General features: G+C 37.5%; 1 pseudogene; it reads left to right on the top strand.

The window, feature by feature from the left end:
* Positions 1-593: 593 nt before the first annotated feature.
* The window catches only part of LOC125109889 (kynureninase-like), a 38,983-nt pseudogene continuing 16,100 nt past the window's right edge, over positions 594-23,476 (top strand).

Genomic DNA, 23,476 nt, shown 5'->3' with positions numbered 1-23,476 from the left:
GTACAGATGAAAAAGTGGGTGGTCAATGTTGTTGCACTTATCCACATTGCTGCAAGCCCCTTGCTCTATAGCCACAGTGACTTTCAGTAGATTTAAAGGGCCAGCGCCCACTCTCCATTTCAATTCTCTCTTTTCCTCTTTTTGGAAGTCAGACATTATGGAAGCTATACTAGGACACTCAAAAACAACCACATATATAAGGGAAATTAAAAAGTGACCATAAAAAGGCTTAGGAAAAAACTAAGAAGTTCTTAAGTTTATGCCTCAGGTTGAACCTGGGCAAAGAAACAGCTTACCACAATCAACAAAACAAAATAAAAAATAACAAAAACAACAAACCTTGGAAAAGGCAGAGAATATGAATTCAAGAGATAGCACATTATTAGATTCAAATGTCCAGTTTCAAAAAAAAATCACAAAGCATATAAAGAAATAGGAAAATATGGCTATTCAAAGGGAAAAAAATCAACAGAAACTGTCCCTGAAAAAGATGTGATGTCAGATATATTAGCCAACTTTAAAACAACCATCTTAAAGATGCTTGAAGAACTAAAGGAAGATGCAGAGAAAGTCAGGAAAACAAAGTGAACAACATGGATATGTCCACAAAGAATGGGAAAACCTATGAAAAAGTCAAAAATTCTGGAGCTGAAAAGGACATTTACCAGGATAGACCAAATGTTAGGTCACAAATTAAGTCTCAGGAAATTAAAAAAGGTAGCTACCATACAAAGTATCTTCTCTGAACACAATGGGATGAAGTTAGAAATCAAAAAGAGAAGTAAAACTAGAAAATTACAAATCTGTGGAAATTAAGCAGCATTTAAACAACCAATGGATCAAAGAAGAAACCACAAGGGAAATACTTAGAAATGAGTGAAAACAAAAACACAACATACAAAAATTGATGGGATGCAATGAAAGCAGTGCTAATGGGAAATTAATAGCTATAAATAGAGCACTGAGTGTTGTACATAAACAATGAATCTTGGAACACTTCAAAAACTAATGATGTATTTTATGGTGACTAACATAACACAATAAAAACAAAAACAAAAAAGAACTAAAATACAACTTAACTTTACAATGTAAAGAACTAGAAAAAGAACAACAAACTAAACACAAATTTATTATATGGAAAGAATAAGGATTAGATGAAGGGGCACGTGCACCCGAATGTTTATAGCAGCAATGTCTACAATAGCCAAACTATGGAAAGAACCTAGATGTCCATCAACAGGTGAATGGATAAAGAAGATGAGGTATATATATACAATGGAATACTGCGCAGCCATCAAAAGAAATGAAATCTTGCCTTTTGCAATGACATGGATGGAACTAGAGGGTATTATGCTTAGCGAAATAAGTCAATCGGAGAAAGACAACTATCATATGATCTCCCGGATATGAGGAAGTGGAGATGCAACGTGGGGGGTTTGGGGGGTAGGAAAAGAACGAATGAAACAAGATGTGATCGAGAGGGAGACAAACCATAAGAGACTCTTACTGTCACAAAACAAACTGAGGGTGACCGAGGGGAGGGGGGTCGGGAGAGGGTGGTGGGGTTATGGACATTGGGGAGGGTATGTGCTATGGTGAATGCTGTGAAGTGTGTAAACCTGGCAATTCACAGGCCTGTACCCCTGGGGCTAATAATACATTATATGTTTATAAAAAAATTAAAAATTTTTTAAAAAGAATAAGGATTAGAGCAGAGATAAATAGAAAAAACAGTAGAGACAATTAATGAAGCCAAATGTAGTTTTTCCAAAAGATCACCAACATTGACATACCTTTAGCTAGAGGGAGTAAGAAAAAAAGGAGAAGGTTTAAGTTACTAAAATCATAAAGAAAGTGGGAACATTACCACCAATTTTATAGAAATAAAGAAGATTTAAGAGAGTACTATGAACAATTGTATGCCAACAAGTTGGATAACCTAGATAAAATGGAAAAATTCCTATAAACACAAAACCTTTCAAGACTAAATCACAAAAAAATACTAAATCTGAATAGATCTATAACTAATAAGGAGATTGAATAGTAATAAACAATCTTCCAGCAAAAAAAACCCAAAAAACAAAACAAAAAAACTTCTGTAAACTGCTGTCCAATTTTCCTAACACCATTTATTGAAGAGACTTTTTTCCACTGGATATTTTTTCCTGCTTTGTTGAAGATTATTTGGCCATAGATTTGAGGTTCATAGCAGCAATGTCCACAATAGCCAAACTGTGGAGAGAGCTAAGATGCCCTTCAACAAACAAATGGATAAAGATATGGTCCATATATACAATGGAATATTACTCAGCTGTCAGAAATGATGACTACTCAACTTTTGGATCAGTGTGGGTGGGACAGGAGGAGATTATGTTGAGTGAAATAAGTCAAACAGAGAAAGTCAATTATCATGTGGTTTCATTTACTTGTGGAACATAAGGAATAACATGGAGGACATTAGGAGAAGGAAAGGCAAAGTGAAGAGTGGGGAGATTGGAGGGGGAGATGAGCCATGAGAGACTGTGGACTCCAAGGATCAAACTGATGATTTTAGAGGGGAGGGGTTGGGGGGATGGGTGAGCCTGGTGGTGGGTATTAAGGAGGGCACATATTGCATGGAGCACTGGGTGTTATACATAAACAATGAATCTTGGAACATTACATCAAAAACTAATGATATATTGTATGGTAACTAACATAACAGAATAAAAAACCAAAACGAACAAACAAAAACCTCTGAACTGGATGGCTTCACCAGCAAAATCTACCAAACATTTAAGACTACCAATCCTTCTCAAACTTTCCCAAAAAATTAAAGTGAAAAGAACACTTCCTAACATTTCCTGTAAGACCAGCATTTCCCTGACATCAAAGCCAGGCAAAGACAAAAGGAAACTACAGAACAATATCCCTTATAAACACTGATACAAAAATCCTCAACATAATATGAACAAATCAAATTCAGCAGCACATTAAAAGATTATATGCCATGACTAAGTGGGATTTATCCCTGGAATTCAAAGATGGTTCAATATGCAAAAATCAACCAATATTTTAAAAAAGATTTTATTTATTTATTTGACAGAGAGAGATCACAAGTAGGCAGAGAGGCAGGCAGAGAGAGAGAGAGAGAGAGAGAGGAGGAGGAAGCAGGCTTCCCACTGAACAGAAAGCCAGATGCAGGGCTCAATCCCAGGACCCTGGGAACATGACCTGAGCTGAAGGCAGAGGCTTTAACCCACTAAGCCACCCAGGTGCCCCCCAAATCAATCAATATTAAACAGCATATTAACATAGTGATGGGAAAAAAACCCACATGATCACCTGAAATGATACAGAAAAACCATGTGGTAAAATTCAATACTCTTTTATGATTAAAAATAAAACACTAAAAAACTGGGACTAGAAGGAGACTGCAATACAACTTCATATATAAAACAGTTGCATATACAATTCCATACATTTCAATATAATTTCATATATGGCTACAATAAAAGCCATATATGAAAAATCCACAGTAAACATCATACTTACTGATAAAACACTGAAAACTATTCCTCTAAAATCAGGAACACTTCTATTTTAAAATATTACTGGAAGCTCTAGCCAGAGCAATTAGGCAAGAAAAATAAATAAGAAGCATCCAAACTGGAAAGGAAGAAGTAAAATTATCTTTGTTTGCAGATACTATCTTATAACACCCTAAAGATTCCACACAGCACTGTTAAAACCAATACATGAATTCAGCAAAGTAGTAAGATACAAAATAAACACACAAAAATCAGTTGCATTTCTAAACACTAACAATGAACAAAAATAATTCCCTTCCCAAAAAATTAAAATAAAATACTTAGGAGTTAACTTAACCAAGGATGTGAAAGACTTATAAAATGAAAACTACACTCTGAAAACTATAAAACACTCATGAAAGAAACTGAAGACACAAAGAAATGGAAAACATTCCATGCTTATGGATTGAAAGAACAGATATTATTAAAATGTCTATGCTGCTTAAAGCAATCTATAAATTCAATGCAATCCCTATCAAATACCATCAACATTTTCCACAGAGCTAGAACAAATTATCCTTAAATTTGTACGGAACCTGAAAAGACCCCAAATAGCCAAAGGAAAGTTGAAAAGGAAAACCAAAGCTGGTGGCATCACAAGTTTGGACTTCAAGCTATATTACAAAGCTGTAATTATCAAGGCCGTATTGTTCTGGCACAAAAATAGACACAAAGATCAGTGGAACAGAATAGAGAACCCAGAAATGGACCATCAACTCTATGGTCAACTAACCTATCACAAATCAGGAAAGAATATCCAATGGGAAAAAACCAGGCTCATCACATATAGTACTGGGAAAATTAGACAGCCACATGAAGAAAAATGAAAGTGGACCACTTTCTTAAACCATATACAAATAAATTCAAAATGGATGAAAGACCTAAATGTGGGATAGAAATCCATCAAAATCCTAGAGGAGAACACAAACTGTGTTCTTGGCCACAGAAATTTCTAATTAGATGTGTCTCCAAAGGTAAGGGAAACAAAGGCAAAAATAAGCTATTGGGACTTCATCAAGATAAAAAGCTTTTGCTCAGCAAAGGAAACAGTTAACAAAACCAAGAGACAACCTACAGAATGGGAGAAGATTTTTGCAAATGTTTTATCAGATAAAGGGCTTCTATCCACAATCTATAAGAACTTATCAAACTCAACCCCCAAAGAACAAATAATAGAAGATGATATGAACAGACATTTCTCCAAAGAAGACATACAAAAGGTCAACAGACATGAAAAAATGCTCAATATCACTTGGCATCAAGGAAATACAAATCATAAAACCACAATGAGATACTACCTCATACCAGTCAGAATGGCTATAATTAAGTGAGGAAACACCAAATGTTGGCAAGGATGTGGAGAAAGGAGAACCCTTGTACACTGTTGGGAATGCAAGCTGGTACAGCCCCTCTGGAAAACAGTAAGGAGTTTCCTCAACAAGTTAAAAATAGAGCTACCTTATGACTAGTAATTGCACTACTAGGTATGTACCCCAAAGATACAAATGTAGTGATCCAAAGGGGTACCTGCACCCCAATGTTTATAGCAGCAATGTTCACAATAGCTAAAGTATGGAAAGAGCCCAGATATCCACATGGCCAAAGAGGATGTGAGATTATACACACACACACACACACACACACACACACACACACACACACACACTTCAGTCATCAAAAAAACCTAAGTCTTGCTCTTTGCAACCATGTGGATAGAACTAGAGGGTATTATGCTAAGGGAAATAGGGGAATCAGAGAAAGATGATTATATGATCTCACTGTTACGTGGAGTTTCAGAAACAAAACAGAGGAGCAGAGAGGAAGGGAGGGAAAAATAAAACAAGAGGTAATCAGAGAGGGAGAAAAACCATAAGAGACTCTTAGTCATAGGAAACAAACTAGGGTTGCTGGAGGAGAGGGGTCGGGATGGGGTAATAGGTAATGGGCTTTAAGGAGGGCATGTGATGTAATGAGAACTGGGTGTTATATACAACTGATGAATCACTGAACTCTACCCCTGCAACTAATAATACACTATATGTTAATTAATTAAATTTAAATTAAAAAATGAAAACTATAAAACACTCCTTAAAGAAATTAATAAATAATGAAAGACATAAATAAATGGAAACATATCTCATGTTCACGGATTGGAAGAATTAATATTGTTAAGACGTCAATATTATTGTCAATATTGATCTATAGATTCATTGTAAACCCTACCAAAAACCCAATGATATTTTGGCAGAAATAGAAAAACATCATCCTAAAATTTACATGGAATATAAACAGCCCACATAATCTTGAAAAAGAAGAACAGAGCTGAAGGACTTATACTTCCAGATTCCTAAACTTAGTACAGGAGGCTGGGAAGATGGAGAGTAAGAAGACCCTAAGCTCACCTTGATCCATGGATACAACTAGGTAACACTCACATCAACATAAATAACCCAGAAAACAACCCGAAGACTGGCAGAACAACTCCACAACAAAAGGTAAAGAAGAGACCACATTGAGAGGGTAGGATGGACAGAGACACAATAGGGAGCAAAATGCACCTCTGCTATCAACTGGGTGTGGAGAGTGGGCCTTGGGCATGGAGAAGGGAGAGAAACAGACTATCACACAAGAGTGTCCACACAGGGAAGACAAATCCCCATAACATTCTGTTTTGAAAGTGAGGGGCCAAATTTCATAAGGTCTTACAATCAGTGGGACTTAAAACCTGGAATTTTAAAAATTAGTGTCTGGTTCTGGGAGAGCCGGAGGGCAATAGGAAGCTGAGTACCCACCCTTAAAGAAACCACATGACACGGCCTAGAAAAATGTCCTTGGATTACAGGAGATGAGATTATTTTAGGCCTTATGAATGACATTGTAGGAGCCAATAAGAAAGAAATAGCCCTAATAAATGATTTGACTGTTCATTTACATCTTCTGCTATTATCCTTGTGTAAGCCTACACCAAGATGGTATAAAATTCTGAAAGCCAAAGTCTTCCCTTCAGATCACTGTGCTATTGAGTCACAGCTTCAATTTCATAGGCTTAATATTGAGAAAAGTATGTGGATGATAAAGCCACGGAGGGAAGAAAAGACTGAGTATAGAGGATATCCTTGAAGTAATTGAGAAGGAAGGAGACTCAATTGCAGTGATCCTCTTCAGTGGGCTGCATTTTAACACTGAATAGCTTTTTAATGTATCTGCCATCAAAAGAGCTGGACAAGCAGAGCGTTGTTTTGTTGGCTTTGATCTAGCACATGTGGTTGGAAATGTTGAACTCCGCTTACCTGACTGGGGAGTTGATTTTGTTTGCTGGTACTCCTACAAGTATTTAAATTCAGGAGCAGGAAGTCTTGCTGGTGCCTTTATTCATGAAAAACATGCCCATACAATTAAAACTGAGCTAGTGGGATGGTTTGGCTATAAATCAGCACCCGATTTAAGGTGAATTATAAAGTGCAGTTAATCCCTGGGGTCGATGGATTTCAAATTTCAAACCCTCGCTTTTGTTGGTCTGTTCCTTACATGCTAGTTTAGAGATCTTTAAGCAAGCAACTATGAAGACGTTGAGGAGAAAAATCTATTAGCAGATACCAAGAAACTGTACATAATTACTCCATCCCACATGGAGGAACATGGTTGCCAGATCACACTGACATTTTCTGTTCCAATAAAATATGTTTTCCAAGAACTAGAAAAACAAGGAGTGGTTTGTGACAAGTGAGAACCAAATGGCATCTGAGTGGCTCTAGTTCCTCTCTACAACTTTTTTCATGATGTTTATCAATCTGCTCACTTCTGCACTTGACTCTGCAGAGCCAAAAATAGCAGTGTTTTCTAGAACAACTGAAGTAATTGTTATTGAAAGCTTATATGGTTATTTTATTATTCTCAAATTTTAGTAATTGGAAGTTTTTAAAAACTGATTACACATAACTGGCAATGAATTATATACTTTACAGAAAAAGCTGATATATTTTTTCCAAGAGTCTGTGATTCTGAGAAATCCACATGTCTGTCCATTCTTCATGCTTGGTGGATTAAAGTTTTCACTGGTCCAAGTATTACTAGCTATTAGTAGCTGTCATATTTCATGGTCAGTAAATGTTTTATATTGATTCAGTTTATAATTTGACTGATAATTTCATAATACATGTGTAATTTTTTGTGTCAATTTTAGAAAGGTTACTTTAGTTTTAATTTACCAGAGTTTCTTATAGATGCTGTAATTTCACAGTCTGATATGTGTATAATTTTGCAATATTCCATCCAACTTTAATCTAAGGAACAGAAAATACATTTTATAGGGCAGTAGATTTCAAATGTTTTGGCCACAATCCACACTAAGAAATATATTTAATATCAGGGACTAGTATTTTTATGTGTTTATGCCTTATCTTGTTGATTCTAATACACAAATGTTTTATCATATTTTAACATCTGTGAAAGAATTTTTCTTCAAATTTCAGTCAATAATTCTTGCAATTGCCATTGACCATTCTTTCATGTTACCATCCCTGATATTAGCATGCGTCTCACAATGAATAGATGATTTTTTTAAATGGTATATACATCAAATGGTATATATATCAAAACAAAAATGGTATATATATCAAATGGTATAATGTATGATATAATGTATATCATACATTATTTATCTGCTATTTATTATTCATTTTATCTCATTACAACAAGTGATGGCTGAAACTCATTAAATTTATTTCCCCACCAACTCTTGGGTCCTAATCCATTTTACAGTTGTCCCTTTATTTGGTATTAGTGTAATTTCTTATTTTTTTTAAATGGGGACTTGTCTTGATAAAAGACTTTAGATGTTACCCTGTCTCTAAAATAGTGAAACAAATCATTCCAAGACACTTGTGATTGAGAATTAGAATCAGCAAATGAGTGCTTCATCTCTCAACCTCTAACCCAAATCTATGGATCTTTCTTTCCACTAGGAAAATTACAGGTACATTGAACCCTACTGGACTTCCGTGGTTTTCAGCTGTTTATGTTACAATCATTATTCATGGATTGGCAAAATAGTCTTCATTTATATACCCGGGCAGCAAGAAAGATTGACTACAACATAATTCGTGCCCCTGATGAACAAATTTGAATGAAATTAATTTAGACAATTAGAGTTAAATAAAAAGATGCAGAACTGACACCAATACCAGCACATACTGATATGTATTGAGTACTTACAAACACCATGTACTGTGTTGATCTATTTATATGTTATCTTACTTATTTCAGTGTTTGTATAACTGCTTTAGCAAAGCCTCCCCCTCCAACCTTTGGCAAAACTCATCTTTGTGGATGAAAAATTTCTCAAAACTCTAGAATTCAACCATATACAACTTCATGTAGAAGAAATTGTTTGAATCACACAGTGGTAAACAAAACCAACATGGTTTCAGCTCTCAAGAAACTTGCAGCTTAGTGGGAGAAATGGGTAGTAAAACATATAAACAAGTAAGTATATGATTACAAACTGTAGGATTTGTGAAAGAAAAACAGACAATACTATAAGAGAAAATCTCAAGGGTATTAATTAGATGGTTAAGCAAGGGAAGGTGTGTGAAGGTGCTTAACAAGTTTAAGTTCCAAAAAATCATGGTAAAATAAAAAAAAATAAGATATCATGCTAATCACATTAAATTACATTAAATTATATATACAAATTATTCAAAGAATAGTTAGCACTGGGGAACCTGGGTGGCTCAGTGGGTTAAAGCCTTTGCCTTCAACTCAGGTCATGATCTCAGGGTCCTGGGATCAGGCCCCACATCGGGCTCTCTGCTCAGCGAGGAGCCTGCTTCCCTTCCTCTCTCTCTGCCTGCCTCTCTGCCTACTTGTGATCTCTGTCTGTCAAGTAAATAAATAAAAATCTTAAAAAAAAATAAAAAGAATAGTCAGCACTTTGTCTTCATCACACAGGTTAGGAAACAGAACATTAAAAGTTCCCTTTCTCCCTGTTTGCATTCCCGTCCACCCCAAATCCAGAGATAAGATACCTAGGAATAAATCTAACCAAAGAGGCAAAGAACCTGTACTCCGAAAACTATAGAATACTCATGGAAGAAACTAAGAAAGACACAAAGAAATGGAAAAAAAAAACATTTCATGCTCATGGACTGAAAGGACAAATATTGTGAAAATGTCTATGCTACTTAAAGCAATCTACACATTTAATGCAATCCCTATCAAAATACCATCAATTTTTTTCAAAGAAATGGAATAAATAATCCTAAAATTTGTATGGAACCAGGAAAGATCCCAAATAGCCAGAGGAATGTTGAAAAGAAATGCCAAAGTTGGTGGCATCACAATTCCTGAATTCAAGCTCTATTACAAAGCTGTAATCGTCAAGACAGTACGGTACTGTCACAAAAACAGATGCATAGATCAATGGAACAAAACAGAGAGCCAAGAAATAGACCCTCAACTCTGTGGTCAACTAATCTTTGACAAAGCAGGAAAGAGTGTCTAATGGAAAAAAGACAGTCTCTTCAACAAATGGTGTCAGGAAAATTGAACAGCCACATACAGAAGAATGAAACTGGACCATTTCCTTACACTGCACACAAAAACAGACTCAAAATGGATCAAAGACCTCAATGTGAGACAAAAACTCATCGAAATCCTTGAGAAGAACATAGGCAGCAACCTCTTCAACTTCAGCCACATCAACATCTTCCTAGAAACAAAGGCAAGAGAAGCAAGGGCAAAAATGAACTATTGGGACTTCATTAAGATCAAAAGTTTTTGCACAGCAAAGGAAACAGTCAACAAAACCAAAAGACAACTGACGGAATGGGAGAAGATATTCACAAATGACATATCAAATAAAGAGCTAGTATCTACAATCTATAAAGAACTTATCAAATTCAACACCCAAAGAATAAATAATTCAATCAAGAAATGGGCAGAAGACATGAACATCCATTTCTACAAAGAACACATCCAGATGGCCAACAGACACATGAAAAAGTACTCAACATCACTCAGCATCGTGGAAATACAAATCAAAACCACAATGAGATACCACCTCACACGAGTCACAATGGCTAAAATTAACAAGTCACAAAATGACAGCTGTTGGAGAGGATGTAGAAAAAGGGAAACTCTCCTACACTGTTGGTGGGAATGCAAGCTGGCACAGCAACTTTGGAAAATAGCATGGAGTTTCCTCAAAAAGTTGAAAATAGAGCTACCCTATGACCTAGCAATTGCACTACTGAGTATATACCCCCAAAGATACAAATGTAGTGATCCGAAGGGGCATGTGCACTCAAATGTTTATAGCAGCAATGTCCACAATAGCCAAACTATGGAAAGAACCTAGATGTCCATCAACAGATGAATGGATAAAGATGTGGTATATGTATATATACAATGGAATACTATGCAGCCATCAAAAGAAATGAAATCTTGCCATTTGCAATGACATGGATGGAACTAGAGGGTATTATGCTGAGTGAAATAAGTCAATCAGAGAAAGACAATTATCATATGATCTCCCTCATATGAGAAATTTGAGAGGCTGAGTGGGAGGTTTGGGGAGTAGGAAAAAATGAAACAAGATGGGATCAGGAGGGAGACAAACTGTAAGAGACTCCTAATCTCACAAGACAAACTGAGAGTTACTGGGGGACAGGGGTGTGTGTGTGGAGAGGGTGCTTGGGTTATGGACATTGGGGAGGGTATGTGATATGGTGAGTGCTGTGAAGTGTGTAAGCCTAATGATTCACACACCTGTAATAAAAATAATTAATAAAAAATGTCAATAAAAATAATTAATAAAAAAAGACCACAAAAAACTTTCACTATTTTCAGATGACTTGATGCACTATACAGAAAACCCTAAAAAAAAAGAAACTACTAGAACTGATAAATGAATTCAACAAATTTGAGGATACAAAAATCAATATACAGAAATCCATTGCATTTCTATACACTAACAATGAAGCAGCAGAAAGAGAGATGAAGAAAACAATCCTGCTTACAATTGTATCAAAGAGAATAAAATACCTAAGAATAAATTTAGCCCCCTCCCAAAAAGAATAAATTTAACCCAGGAGGTGAAAGACCTGTCCTCTGAAAACTAAGAAACATTGATGAAATAAACTAAAGGCAACACAAACAAATGGAAAGATACTCCATGCTCATGGAGTGGAAGAACAAATATTGTTAAAATGCCTATACCACCTAAATCAAACTACAGACTTAATGTGATCCCTGTCAAAATACCAACAACATTTTTCACAGAACTAGAACAAAGAATCCTAAAATTTCTATGGAACCACAAAAGACCCCAAATAGCCAAAGCTACTTTCTTGAAAAAGAAAAACAAAACTGGAAGTATCATGATTTCAGATTTCAAGTTATACTACAAAACTGTAGTAAACAAAACCACATGATACTGGCACAAAAACAGACACACAAATCAATGGAATCAAATAGGGAACCCAGAAATAAACTTGTGATTGTGTGGCCAATTAATCTTTGACAAAGGAGGCAAGAATATGCAATGGGGAAAAGACTGTCTTCAAAGTAGGTGTTGGGGAAACTAGACAGCTACTTACAAAAAATGAAACTGTACCACTTAAAAAAAAAAGATGTTATTTATTTACTTATTTATTTATATGAGAGAGAGAGAGAGAGACTAGCACAACTGTGGTGGAGGGCAGAGAGAGAAGGAGAAACAGATTCCCTGCTGAGCAGGGAGCCTGATGTGGCACTCAGTCCCAGGACCCTGAGATCATGACCTGAGCCGAAAGCAAACGCTTAACCAATTGAGCCACCCAGCACCCTGAAACTATACCACTTTTTTTTTTTTAATCACACACAAAATTAAACTCAAAATGGCTTATGGACCTAAATGTGAGACCAGAAACTATAAAAATCCTGGAAGAAAACATAGGGAGTAATTTCTCTGGCATTGACCATAGCAACATTTTTCTAAATAGGTCTCCTGAGGCTAAGGAAACAAAAGGAAGAATAAAGTATTGGGATTACATCAAAATGAAAATGAACCTGCACAGTGAAGGAAACAGTCAACAAAACTAAAAGGCAGCCTATGGAATGGGAGAAGATATTTGCAAATGACATTTCTGATAAAGGGTTAGTATCCAAAATATATAACTTATAAAACTCAAAACCCAAAATACAAATAATCCAATTAAAAAATAGGCAGAAGACATGAACAGAGATTTCTCCAAGGAAGACAAACGATGGCCAAAAGACACATGAAAAGCTGCTCAACATCATTCATCATCAGGGAAATGCAAATCAAAACTACAATAGGAAAAAAAAAACCTATTATGAGATATTACCTCTACCTGTCAGAATGGCTAAAATAAAAAACACAAGAAACAGTATGTGTTGGAGAGGATGTGGAGAAAAGGATCCCTCATGCACTGTTAGTGGGAATACAAACTGCAGTAGTTGCTCTAGAAAATAGTAGAAAGGGTCTTCAAAAAGTTAAAATTAAAACTATCCTATGACCCAGTAACTACACTACTAGGTATTTACCCAAGAAATACAAGAACACTAATTCAGTGGGATACATGAACCCTTATGTTTATAGCAGCATTATTTACAATAGCCCAATTATGGAAGCAGCCCAAGTGTCCATCAATAGAAGAATGGATAAAGAAGATGTGGTATATATATACAATGGAATATAATTCAGCCATAAAAAATAATAAAATCTTGCCATTTGCAACAACCTGGATGGAGGTAGAATATAATGCTAAGCAAAATAAGTCAGTGAGAGAAAGACAAATACCATGTAATTTCACTCGTATGTATAATTTATGAAATAAAACAAATAAGCAAAGAAGAAAAGAGAAATACAGAGAGAAACCAAAAAACAGACTCTTAACTATGAACAAAGTGATGGTTGCCAGAGGGAGGTGTGGGTGTGGGTAAGGATGGGTGAAATAGGTGATGGGGATTAAAGAGTATACTTAAAAGGGACGCCTGAGTGGCTCGGTTGGTTGGACAGCTGCCTTCGGCTCAGGTCATGATCCCGGGGTCCCGGGATCGAGTCCCACATCGGGCTCCCAGCTCCATGGGGAGTCTGCTTCTCCCTATGACCTTCTCCTCACTCATGCTCTCTCTCAAATAAATAAATAAAATCTTTAAAAATAAATAAATAAAGAGTATACTTAATGATGGACACCGCATCACACACAGAATTATTGAATCACTACATGTACACCTGAAACAAATACAACACTGTATGTTAACTATACTGGAATTAAAATTTAAAAATTAAAATAAAAAAACAACATTAAAACATGGCACTTAGGGGCACCTGAGTGGCTCAGTGGGTTAAAGCCTCTGCCTTTGGCTCGGGTCATGATCCCAGGGTCCTGGGATCGAGCCCCGCATCAGGCCTGCTTCCTCCTCTCTCTCTGCCTGCCTCTCTGCCTACTTGTAATCTCTGTCAAATAAATAAATAAATAAAATCTTAAAAAAAAAAAAACATGGCACTTACACAACTATAATAAATATAAAATAATAAGGAATCAATCCAATGAATGACATGCCAGACCTCTACACATAAAACTATAAAACATTATAAAAAAATCTTAATAAGATTTCAGTGCATGGAGGGCTATACCATATTCATGGATAGTTAATTTTAATATCGTAAAGATTCCCATGTTGATGTATAGATTAAATACAATCCCAATAAAAATCCCAGAAGGGCTTTGTTTTTCTGGTGGAATTTGAAAAGTTATTCTAAAATTTATGTGGAAGTGCAGAAGTTTAAGAATAGTCAATACAATTTGGGGGAACACCAGAAAAGAAGTTATTTTATTATGTATAATAATTGTAACAGTATGGAATTGGCACAAAGACAGACTAACAGACTAGTAGAACAGACATTCCAGAACCAGATTCACATATAAACAAATGATTAATTATAAAAGTGAGGAATTAACAGTCTTTTCAGTACATGATGCTGGGTCAATTGGATATCTATAAAGAAAAAAAAAAGGAGGGGCGTCTGGGTGGCTCAGTGGGTTAAAGCCCCTGCCTTCGGCTCAGGTCATGGTCCCAGAGTCCTGGGATCGAGCCCCACATCGGGCTTTCTGCTCAGCAGGGAGCCTGCTTCCTCCTCTCTCTCTGCCTGCCTCTCTGCCTACTTGTGATCTCCATCTGTCAAATAAATAAATAAAATCTTTAAGAAAAAAAAAAAAAGGAAAAGGAAATTTCACATTGTGCCATACCTCAAAATCAATTCTAGGTGAATAGCACTGTCAGATTATTTTGCCACTAGCCATGATTAATTAATTGTTGTTCATAAACAATGAATCTTGGAACATGAAAAAAAATAAAATTAAGATGTTAAAAAAATAAAATAAAGTGAATAAAATTTAAAATTCAGTGTATCAAACATACTAGCCACTTTCAAGTGCCTAAGAGCCCCATGAGGCTAGTAGCTAGCCATGAAACATACTGGACAGCATACCTACAGAACAGTTCCATCATTGCAGAATATTCTATTGGACAGCACTGTTCTAGAAGAAGTCATAAGAGAATATCTTCATGAACTTAGGTAAGAAAAAATGTCTTAAATAGAATTTTTTTAAAAAGATCTTAACATGGGGAGTTAGGAGAAGGCATTTGGGGGAAATTGGAAGGGGAGGTGAACAATGAGAGACTATGGACTCTGAAAAACAATCTGAAGGGTTTGAAGAGGTGGCGGGGGAGGTTGGGGGAACCAGGTGGTGGGTATTAGAGAGGGCACAGACTGCATGGAGCACTGGGTGTGGTACAAAAACAATGAATACTGTTATGCTGAAAATAAAAAAAAAATAATAAAGGTGCCAAATTTCTAGCCCAGAAAAAAAAAAAAAAAAGATCTTAACTATAAAAGAAAAGCTTGAGTAATTGGACCTCAATAAAATCAGGAACTCCTTTTCAAAAAATAACACTATAAAGAGAATGAAGGGGCTCCTGGGTGGCTCAGTGGGTTAAAGCCTCTGCCTTCAGCTCAGGTCATGATCCCAGGGTTCTGGGATCAGGCCCCACATCAGGCTCTCTGCTCAGCAGGGAGCCTGCTTCCTCCTCTCTCTCTGCCTGCCTCTCCACCTACTTGTGATCTCTGTCTGTCAAATAAATAAATAAAATCTTAAAAAAAAAAAGAGTGAAAATACAAGACACAGAATGGGATAAGAGTCAGGATGAGGGTGAGTACAAGGGAAGTGTATATCAAGGTGGCTTGGATATAAATTTTTAAGGCAGTGCCCAAAACTCAGTAATCAAGACAAGTGAGATATTAATGCAATATTTAAAAAAATCATAATTAATGCAAAAAATTCCCATGATGAACAAGATATCAAAATTTTAAATAAAGATAAGTATCAGTATTTCTGATGTTTCCTTTTGCCTCAAGCTCCAGTATGACTTGATGGAATTATGGGAAATGATATTTGCAACATGTACACAAGAAGTATCTATAATATTTAAAGAACTCTTATAGATCAATAAAAATGTCAGATAATCCAACAGAAGAAACAGGCTCAAGAATTAATGATATTTCATGAAACAAGATATCCAAATGGCCAATATAAATGTATTAAAAGATGTTCAACTTTGTTAGTCATCAAGAAAATTAAAATTAAGAGGGTTGATGGGGGGAGGGGGGTTGGGAGGGGGGGTGGGGTTATGGACATTGGGGAGGGTATGTGCTATGGTGAGTGCTGTGAAGTGTGTAAACCTGGCGTTTCACAGACCTGTACCCCTGGGGATAAAAATATATGCTTATAAAAAAGAAAATTTAAAAAAAAAGAAAATTAAAATTAATAACAAAAGCATTCCACAATATACCCACCAAAATGGCTAAATGTAAAAGACAGACAATACCAAATGTTGATATGGATGTAGAAAAAACAGAAGTCTCAGACATGACTGGTATGAGTGTAAAATGATTTTGGACTTTTGAAAATGACTTTGGAAAACTAGCAGTGGCTATTAAGGCAGAACTTACATATGTTCTGTGACTCAGCAATTTTACTTCTAGATAACTCAATAGAAATGTACTCATACATTCATCAAAAAATTGCTCAAGAATGTTCCTAGTAGCAGAGCGCCTAGGTGGCTCAGTGGGTTAAAGCCTCTGCCTTCAGCTCAGATCATGATCCCAGGGTCCTGGGATCGGCCCTGCATTGGGCTCTCTGGAGCCCGCTTCCCTCTCTCTGCCTGCCTCTCTGCCTACTTGTGATCTCTGTCTGTCAAATAAATAAATAAAATCTTAAAAAAAAAAAAAAAGAATGTTCCTAGTAGCACTGTTCATAACAGATTTCAACTGGAAATCTAACCATCCACCAATAAGGAATGAATAAACACACTATGGCATATTAATTCACGAAATACTATACAACATTGAGAATAAACAAAATATGACTATGTAAAGTAACATAAACAAATTTTACAAACCAATATTAAACAATAGAAGTCATAACATTTAAAAAGTACATACACATATATATATAAGGCCCCTCAAACAAGCAAAACTTAAATATGGTGTTAGAAGTCAGTCAGCGGTTACCCTTGGAGAGAAAAGTACTTAAAGGACTTAAGGGGGCTTTGGGTACTGATAATGTCCTATTTCTGTTTGTTTGTTTGTTTGTTTTAAGATTCATCCATCTATCTTAGAGAGAGAGGGAGTGTGCACATGCGTGTGTGCTGGGGGAAGGGCAGAAGGAGAGAAGCAGACTCCCTGCTGAGCAAGGGGCACCAAGCCAAACGTGGGAGCTCAGTCTCACGACCCTGAGATCACAACCTGAGCAAAAACAAGAGTCAATGCCCAACCAACGGAGATACCCAGGTGCCCCTTGTCCTATTTCTATATCTAGGTTCTGGTTTCCTGGGTATGTTCACATGGTAGAGACTTTTTTGTTCAATAAAAACACAAAAATCTTCAATGAAAGCTTTACTTAAAAGAAAAGTATTTCCGGACCATTCAGGAGCCCAGGGAAGAGGAAGATGAGGGTTTTAAAAATTAAGCAATGACATGTGGTAGCAATTAGCTACCACAATGTACTTTCTCCGTCTAACCCAGCTCTCTCTACCCCAGCAAAGGCAGTTACTTTTGGTTGTCATCTTACCCACAAGCATCCTTGTAAGTAGGGGAAGCTAGTCTTCATTTTCCCATTGGATGCACAGGATGGTAGCCCTAGGCAAGTCAATGACTAGATTAAAGCCTCCCAGTCAGATAGGTGCAGATGCAGTACCAACAACTGGCCCCCTAATTTCAGCTCCTGGGCTTTGTGAGCTGCTACTCCTGTGAGCCAGGTCACCCGACCACTCTGAGGCTAGGCTCTAAGTTATGAAAGCCTTCATTAGGGTTCAGTGAGTTTTTCTCTGTGTCCTTAATTTATAGTGACGGCAAAGATGGGGATGGCTTCCTAATTTACTTCAGTTGAACAGACCTAAAGCAGATATCCGGTCAGTTATTGCTGTGTACACTTCCCTGGAAGCAAATGTCAGGTGGTGCGGCTACAGAACATAATGAGACAATTTTAAATAACCACTTTTCTCCCTTCCAAAAGCCCAATTACTGACTATGGAATGAGAGGCCTGGTGGCATTTAAAAGCAGAATAAAATCAAAGGAAGAGTAAAACACATAACACGTGGGATCCCGTTTCAGAATGAATTTTCGTTTTTTTAAAATTTTTTATTTTTTATTAACATATAATGTATTATTAGCCCCAGGGGTACAGGTCTGTGAATCACCAGGTTTACACACTTCATAGCACTCACCATAGCATATACCCTCCCCAGTGCCCATAACCCAACCACCCTCTCCCTACCCACCCCCCACCCCCAGCAACCCTCAGTTTGTTTTGTGAGATTAAGAGTCTCTCATGGTTTGTCTCCCTCCCAATCCCATCTTGTTTCATTTTTCCCTTCCCTACCCCCCAAGCCCGCCATGTTGCCTCTCAAATTCTTCATATCAGGGAGATCATATGATAATTGTCTTTCTCTGATTGACTTATTTCGCTCAACAGATGAATGGATATAGAATGTTTTGAACTTAGTACTTTTACTTCAAGCTGATTCAAAGAGACTTGAATATTAAAAAAAAGAATCTGTAAGCAAGGGTTTGGGGAACAGATGGAGACAGAACTGTTGGCTAACTAGGAGGCAATTTATGGCTGAATCCTGCCTTGTGGGACCATTAGTGGGGCTTATGGAACTCTCTGCCCTCTGCCATGCCCCCATTTTTCTTCTTTTTCCTCAAGATAGCTGCTTTATGAACAACACACAGATCTTTAAGGGATGGAGCAACTACTTTGGCCCCCAAATTCAGCTACACAGGTATTCCAGTTGGATGCCTCTAACTTTACAGTTCTTTCCAGTGTCCTCCCCCAAATCGGAATAAATCTTCCCTACACAACTGAAGTCAGTTTTGTCTCAGATCATAATCTATTTCTTTGTGTATATTTTCCTCTCTGAATTGTATTTTTTTTTTTATTTCAATCAAAGATGATACCCTGGGCGCTTCCACTCAACCCCTATCTGATCTTTTTGGTTCTTATTTTGTATTTCTCTTTTATAAGAACTCTTCTCTCTTTTGGACCAGCATCATGGTTCTGGATCTTTACTTCTTTTCCCAACTCTGAACACTTGACTTCTTTGCTTCCTGGTGCCGGGCTGTAACAGCACCTTGTTAGAATGCTTACTCATACTTACTTACTTATTGGAATAAAGAAACATTCATGGTAAAACTAAGAGATGGCAAGTTTTATGTTATTTTAACTTTTGAGATTCCTCCGGTTGGTCTTAAAGAACCAGAAACAGTCCTTTTCCAGAAAGATTGCATTCTAATCCAGGGCCACTTCCACAAAATGGGGGTTATCCACTCAATAGTAAAACACCCAATTAAAAGTAATTGTCTCTTATAAAAAATAAAATTAATTTAAAAAAAAGTAATTGTCTCAATCTGAGTTATATATTTCTTTATATTGTTGCATTTTCAGAGCTCCAAAGCAACAGAATCCTGTATGTGGTTTCCTAGACCACAGATCTGCCTTTCAAAGCCTAATCTGACAGATACTGAAACCAAATACTTCAACCAACAATTTACTTCTTTTGAGGTAAGGGTTGATCTCCTTTCTACATCTGCCTGACAGGATGTTTGAGTGATCAAATCAAAAGGCTATAGTGTCCCCCCACCCCTCAACTATTCCCGGTAATTACCTTTGCATGGGACCTTCCTGCTGAGGATTGTGCCCAGAGTGAAGCCATCAATCGGTGTTAGTGTCCCAATCCTTAATGAGATCCCTGTGGCTTAAGCAGAAGAGACGCAGATACGCTCCTTACCTTCAATGTGAATCAGTCTTTTCCCTTATTTTCAGAGCAGTTTGGCCAAAGGAACTATCTCTTTCTCCAGGTTCAGCTTGGTTGGGAGATTTTTAACTTCATGCTTCCAGGGTCTGGTTCCATTACTCCCTGGACTTGCTCTTCATATTATCTGTGATTTCCACTCATTGCAACATGGCTGCTCCCTCCATGAAGGTTCTTCTTTCCTACATGTATCTCAACAGAGCTCCCAGTTCTGACACAGTGAAGGGTAGAGACCTGAAGCCTTCTCTTCTCTGATGCAATCTCACCTACCTGTCTACAGGGTGTGATGGTGGCCAGTTGCTTTTACAATAATTAGGTGCTTAGCTATTTAGAAAAATTCTGCACACAAATAAGAAACTGTGATTCCGAAACTCCAATTAGTGAAATGTGCCAGACAAAATTCATCTAGGCACCAAGGGCTTGGGAAAATTTTTACTATAGAAGAAACAAACAAACAAAAAATAGAAGAAGATGAAAAGGAAGGAAAGAGAAGGAGGAAGGAGGAGGAGGAGAAGAAATTGAGTCTACAGATATCCTAAGCATAGATAGTGTACTATATCAAAACACCCGCTGAGAAAGAGAAAGAAATTTCTCCTTCCCACACTGGGGCTCACCTCTCACTATACAGGGCCCTGTCCCAGGAGTCGTCAGTAGCAGCTCTCTGTGGTCAATAACAGATAATTCCAGGTCAAAAGAAGGGTTCTGAAATCAAGATGTTTTTAGATCAATGATTCTCCAAGTGAATCCAGGGATCTCTGGTGGGTCTGCAAAGATTCTTCCAATTGTTTTGTGGGCTGGGTCAAAACGCAAGGCGTAGAAGTGTGTGGGTGGTTTTTTTGTTTTGTTTTGTTTTCCTTTGAAACATATTTTCCACTGAGGATTTCAATCAAAACTTAAAAGCACCAAAACAAGCATGTCTAAAGGGAGCTACAAATAATTGACAGGAATTCGGCAAAAACATCTCAAAAATGTTTCCTTTTGTTTGCTGGCTTATTTAATCTACTAAACAGGTAAGACTCTTTTGTCCTGCTCAAATAAGTAGTCTGAGGACTATATATCTTAAGACTCACCAGTCCAGATGAAAAAAACCTTGCAAAGCACACCTCTGAGGGGAGGAAAGTCAGGTCCTCTCTTCCCTGTTTCCCATTTTCCAGTGTCATTTACTTCCTGGTCCTCTCCAAGCACTGCTTTTTAGTTCAATGCCCACTTCCCTGAAGTCGGAAACAGCCACTGCCAGAAAGAACCCTTTTCTGCTTCTTTCACAGCTGTCTTTACTCAGGTTTCCCTTTCAGGGAGCAGGAGCTCAGGTGTGGGGTAAAAGGGATGTCAGCTGAGGCTGTAGTTTAGGAAGATCTGCTCCACAGCAGAAGTTAACCCCAGTAGAGCCTGAACTGCTGGAGAGGACTTTTTGAGTTACCTGCTGACTCAGTTATTAGCCATAAAGCATGACAAAGCTACCAGGCCATGAGATAAAATTTAGTATTTATGGCTAGGTCTGCCTTTCCCTCTCTAACAGAGCAACGTGCACGTTCAGCTATTTGTTGGACCAATTTGCACAACTGTATCTCTTAGAAGGATTTCAAAAGAGGCTGTCTACTCTATAGGTAAATGGTGTGGAATCTGCAAATTGGAATGGACTTGGACACTGCTAATTGGATTTTGCTGAAGTATTTGCAATATTATTTACCTATCTGTTTAATTCCTTCATGTGTACAAAGTGCTGATAATTCAGATGCCACTCTGAACTACCTAGATTCTGTTAGTCCTCTTAATCCTTTGGTGCAGACCCACCCATGAATAAAGGAAACGATGTTCTTCCCACCTTGCTTGATAAGGTGAAAACCACTTGTTCACTCTTTCAGTGCGATTGGGGGCGGGGGGAGAAAGAAAAAGAAAAAACCCAATCCCAACATCTGGATGGAATTTATTACATACCTTTCTGGGTCCCCCCCCCCCACCCTGCCCCTTGGATGTTTCTGCTAATGATTCTCTCTTCCAAAGTCTGCAGAGGCTCAATGACTCAGCCTGCCAGGGAATGATTCTGTGCTGCCAGTTACTATAGGTTGGTTTAAATAGGTTGTCAAGATGCTGTAGCTGTGACCAAATCCCTGACAGGGGGAGGTGGGGCAGCACAGCCATGCAAGCATGCTCACATATTTATGTGTGGATACCCAATGGGAGAACTATTTGCCCTTCTGGAGAAACTGGAGGATCTGTATTATATTGTGTGGTGTCCCAGCCCTAGAATATGACACATGTGGGTAAAGTCCACAAATATATTTATGTCTTGAGGAGAAGATCTCTGTTTGATGCCATTCATGGCTAATGTTTCTAGGGTATAGCAGAAAGAGGACTAAAATATTAGAAGATCCTGGTTTCAGCTCTGCCACTTACAAGCCTTGGGATATTAAGCTAATTTATCTGCTTTCTCTGAGCTTCAGCTTCTTTATCAGTCATGTGGGTAAATATTTTCCCCAGTGGAGATACTGGGGAATGAATTGAGATAATGGTTTGTAACGTGATGGTGGGGTTCCATGCACATGAACAGCATATGAACCTGGGGGGAGCACATTATGGCAAAAGAGAACTCTTCCTTGAAAAAAAAAAGACCCCACAATTATAATGGGGACCAGGGAAGGAGTCCAATGACTGCCAAATACTCCTGTCTTAGTGCAACTTTTTGGAGGATATTTGCTCTTAAAGCAGAATGGAAAAGGCACTGAACAGGAAGTTAGGAAATTGGTATTGTAGTCCTGATTCTGGTAACAGACCTAGATAGAATTGGGCAAGTCATTTAATCTCTATGTCTGTTTCCTCACCTATATAATTGTGATATTCATAATTTCATTTTCCAAAGCATAGTATAATTGTGAAACTTAAATAAGATGAGGTCTATATAAGAAAGTATACAACATGTAAAAATAAAATTATAACTTATATGAGTCAAAAACTTCAAAAGAATCCTGCCAACCCAGCAATGTCTAATGTGCTCTGGCAAGCTTGTCTGAAACTTAGTTTAATCCTGTGTTTTTGGTTGAACAGAATATAACTGGCAATGCTTTCACCAGACGCCCCCAAATAGCCAGTCCCTTCTGTTCTGTGTCTAATTCTTCAAGGGCAATGAGAAATAACACTAGAAAATGAACAAAGGCTTGCCTCCAGCTATTCTAAGTCTCCTGTGAGTGCATGTTTCAAGTTTGTTTTTTTTTTCAAAGATTTTATTTATTTATTTGACAGACAGGGATCACAAATAGTCAGAGAAGCAGGAGGGGGAGTGGGGGAAGCAGGCTCCCTGCTGAGCAGAGAGCCCGATGTGGGTCTCCATCCCAGGACCCTGGGATCATGACCAGAGCTGAAGGCAGAGGCTTTAACCCACTGAGCCACCCAGGGACCCCACATGTTTCAAGTTTTTAAGCCATGTCTTTGATGGCTAGTATTGAGGAGCATGTTTGGAACCCAAAGGCTTCAGGAGCTTGTTCTATGTTCTGACCTTAAAATATAGTAGAGCAAGCCAGGAGATCTGGCA

The sequence above is a fragment of the Lutra lutra genome, chromosome 9 (genome assembly GCF_902655055.1).
Source record: "Lutra lutra chromosome 9, mLutLut1.2, whole genome shotgun sequence".
NCBI lineage: Eukaryota > Metazoa > Chordata > Mammalia > Carnivora > Mustelidae > Lutra > Lutra lutra.
The sequence above is the reverse complement of the archived record's forward strand: the minus strand, read 5'-3'. Positions and strand labels throughout refer to the sequence as shown.